The sequence below is a fragment of the Arachis stenosperma genome, chromosome 10 (assembly GCF_014773155.1).
Source record: "Arachis stenosperma cultivar V10309 chromosome 10, arast.V10309.gnm1.PFL2, whole genome shotgun sequence".
Classification (NCBI taxonomy): Eukaryota; Viridiplantae; Streptophyta; class Magnoliopsida; order Fabales; family Fabaceae; genus Arachis; species Arachis stenosperma.
Genome location: NC_080386.1, coordinates 64,350,053 through 64,353,628, shown reverse-complemented (window position 1 = coordinate 64,353,628; position 3,576 = coordinate 64,350,053). Strand labels below are relative to the sequence as shown.

General features: G+C 40.7%; 1 non-coding gene across 1 annotated transcript; it reads left to right on the top strand.

Annotated features, from left to right (window-relative positions):
- Nucleotides 1–1,783: 1,783 nt before the first annotated feature.
- LOC130959419 (small nucleolar RNA R71) lies at nt 1,784–1,887 on the top strand. The gene has a single exon (XR_009078499.1). It is a non-coding gene; the product is annotated as a small nucleolar RNA R71 (small nucleolar RNA).
- The last annotated feature ends 1,689 nt before the right edge of the window (nt 1,888–3,576 follow it).

Genomic DNA, 3,576 nt, shown 5'->3' with positions numbered 1-3,576 from the left:
CTCTTGCAATTCTTGTTTGCCTTCAAAGGATTGTTTTAGAGTTTCAGCAGCCAGATTATATTCCTCCAAACATAGATGGCTGCTATCATCCTTAGGCTTTTCAGGTTCTGGTTCAGGCTCAGATGCAGGTTTAAAAACATGGAAAATGAGTTGTTCATCATGTACTCTCAAAATTAGCTCTCCTTGTTCTATATCTATGAGCGCTCTAGCAGTGGCTAGAAATGGCCTTCCCAGAATGATAGGGTGTAGGTAGCTTTCCTCCATGTCCAAAATGACAAAGTCTGTGGGGAAAAAATAATTTCCCACTTTCACCAGCACATTCTCAACTACCCCTTCAGCTTGCTTTTGAGTTTTGTCAGCCAGTTGTATGATTACATCAGTGGATCTCACCTCATTCAGTTGTAGCCTCCTCATAAGAGTCAGAGGCATCACATTTATGCTAGCTCCTAGATCACAGAATCCTCTGTCAAATTTTGTTTCCCCTATGATGCAAGGGATATGGAAACTTCCTGGGTCTGTTTTCTTAGAGACTATGTCCTTCTTGATGAGTGCACTGCATTCCTTGTTCATTATTACCGTTTGTCCTCCCTTCAAAACTCTTTTCTTACTCAGCAATTCCTTCAAATACTTGATATGTGTAGGCATCTGCTGGAGGATATCAAGAAAGGGAATATTGATATGGAGAGACTTAAATGTCTCTAGGAACCTTGAATATGTTTTCCCTTTTTCACCTCCTCCTAACCTCTGAGGAAATGGTGCTTTTGGTTGGTATATTTCCAGCGTGCCTTCCTTTTGCATATCTTTAGCTTGCTCTGTTTCACTTTCCTGCTTAGCTTCTTCCACACTTTCTTTCAAGCTTTCTGGCTCTTTTTCTGAGGGTCTGATTCCTTCTTCTTCTGAGACTTCCTTCAATATGGTGATGGCCTTGCATTCTTCCCATCTTACTCCCTTTTGTTCCCCTTTAGGATTTTTCTCTGTGTCACTAGGGAATACTGCAGTTGACTTGGGAGCTTGTTGAGATAGTTCTCCTACTCGAGCCTCCATCCACTTGAGTTTTTTGCCATGGTTCCTTAAGGTCGATCTCACATCATCCCTAAAGCTTTTCAACTCATTTATGTCCTGACCCATGTTAACTAACCTTCCTTCTATCCTGTTTAATTGATCTTGAAATTGTTGGTTTAGAGTAGGTTGGTCAGGTTGATTATTTTGGCCATGATATGGTGGTTGGGAGTAAGTGTTTTGTGTGGCTTGGTATGATCTTTGGTTGGAGTTTTGGTATGTGGAATTGTTATGTTGGTTGTGGTTGTAAGGTTTGTGGTTTTGTGGTTGGCTTTGCTGGTTTCCCCACCCAAAGTTTGGGTGATTTTTCCATCCTGGGTTGTAAGTGTTGGAATGTGGATCATATGATTGCCTTTGTTGATTTCCCACATAGTTGGCCTCTTCCCAATCATCTCCTTCAGTATTTGCTTCCTCTTGATCTTGTGTGTGTATTGCAGCCACTTGCTTTGTGTCTAACTTCCTGGTAAGTTCTGCTAGTTGCTTGGCAAACACCTTGTTTTGGGCTAGAATTGCATCAACATGGTTCAGCTCCATGACTCCCTTAGTGTTGTGCCTCTCTGAAGCATAGTAATACTCATTCTCAGCCACTGTCTCAATCACTTCAATGGCTTCTTCCACAGTCTTTTTGCTGTTCAATGAACCTCCTGATGAATGATCTACAGCCTTTCTTGATTCATAAGAAAGTCCATCATAGAAAATATGCAATTGCACCCACTCAGGGAACATGTTGGGTGGGCATTTCCTTGTCAATTCTTTGAACCTCTCCCATGCCTCATAGAGTGTCTCACCATCTTGTTGTCTAAAAGTTTGAACCTCAGATCGAAGCCTATTGACCTTTTGTGGGGGGTAGAAACGTGCCAGAAACTTGCTCTCCACCTCCTCCCAGGTTGTTAGGCTGTCCCTTGGGAATGATTCCAACCACTTGGCTGCTTTGTCCCTAAGTGAAAATGGGAACAAGAGCAGTTTATAGGCATCTTCCTGGACTCCGTTGGACTTCACTGTGTCGCAAATTCTAAGGAATTTTGTGAGATGTTGGTTGGGATCTTCACTAGCACTCCCACCAAATGAACAATGATTCTCCACCAATGATATTAGCTGTGGTTTGAGTTCAAAATTGTTGGCCTGAATAGGTGGTTTCTGAATGCTGCTACCACAATTCCCAGAAGTTGGGTTTATGTATGAACCAAGAACCCTCCTCTCACGAATGGCATTGTTTCCATCAACCCTCTCATGGTTGTGAAATTCTCTATCCATGTTGAGATCTAGAGCTTCCTCAAAGTTGTCCTCAGATTCTCCTTCAAATTCTTCCTCTCTCAGTACTCTCTTCCCTCTTGCTTCCCTTCTACGTCTATGAAGGGTCCTCTCTGGTTCGGTATATGGAGGAGTTGATGCCTCTCCTCTCCTACCTGTCATACAAGAACACACCACAAGCAACAAACAAGTGGAATACTCTTGGTTAATGGAAGAGTATGATTAGAGCAGTTGAGGAATTAATTCAAATAGTTAGTGGGTTAGTGAGTTAGTTGCTTGAATTTAAAGGCATAAAGAAGAAAAAGCAAATAACAGAGTGCAGGAATTAAAATTCAACAAGAAACTAGAACTAAATTAACAAAACAAGAAAAATGCTCAATCTAGTTAACCTCTAATTTGAGAATTGTCAATCGAAAACCAATCCCCGGCAACGGCGCCATAAACTTGATGCGCTATAAACTGAGTATAGCTACGATTAAGGAAATTGCACGATCGGCAAAATTCCTTCCGGCAAGTGCACCGGTTATCGTCAAGTAAAAACTCACAATAGAGTGAGGTCGAATCCCACAAGGATTGGTTGAATGAGCAATTCGAATTAGAAGTTTGATTAGTTGAGCGGAATCAAGAATTGGATGTGAATTGCATAAAGTAAATTGGCGGGAAATGTAAATTGCAAGGAATTGAAATGACTGAATCTTAAATTTGCAAGAATGAAAGTGCGAGGAATTAAATTGCTGAAATTAAAAGGGAATTGGGGTGATTGCATGAATTGAAATTGCAGAATGTAAATAGAAGTGTAGATTAGAGATGGGGAGTTCATTGGGTGTTAGGAGATATTGAGATCTCCGAATCAAAACATTTTATCTCTTCCTCAACCAATGCATTCATTGAATTTTGCTTGGCAATCTTATATGATTGGATCCCAATCCCTTGGCTCACCAATTCTCTCTAAAAACAAACAAATTCCCAATCCCTTGGTTTAAATGTTCATAAGAAGAGATGAAGCTCGATCACTGATTATACCACACAGCTTCATGAACCACAATTTGGTAGGATTACATGTCACAATATCCATCCAAACCCCAATCCAATTCACTGTGAGAAAGCTTCTCTAGCATGAATCCTCCATTCCTTTCCCAAGGTTCCGAAGGATTCCAATTATGGGTAATTTCTTTCCCAAGACAATTACCCAATGGAGTTAGATCGAGAAGCTTTCTAACAAAATTCAAGAGAAAAGATTGAAGAAGAAGATAAAACTATTATTGA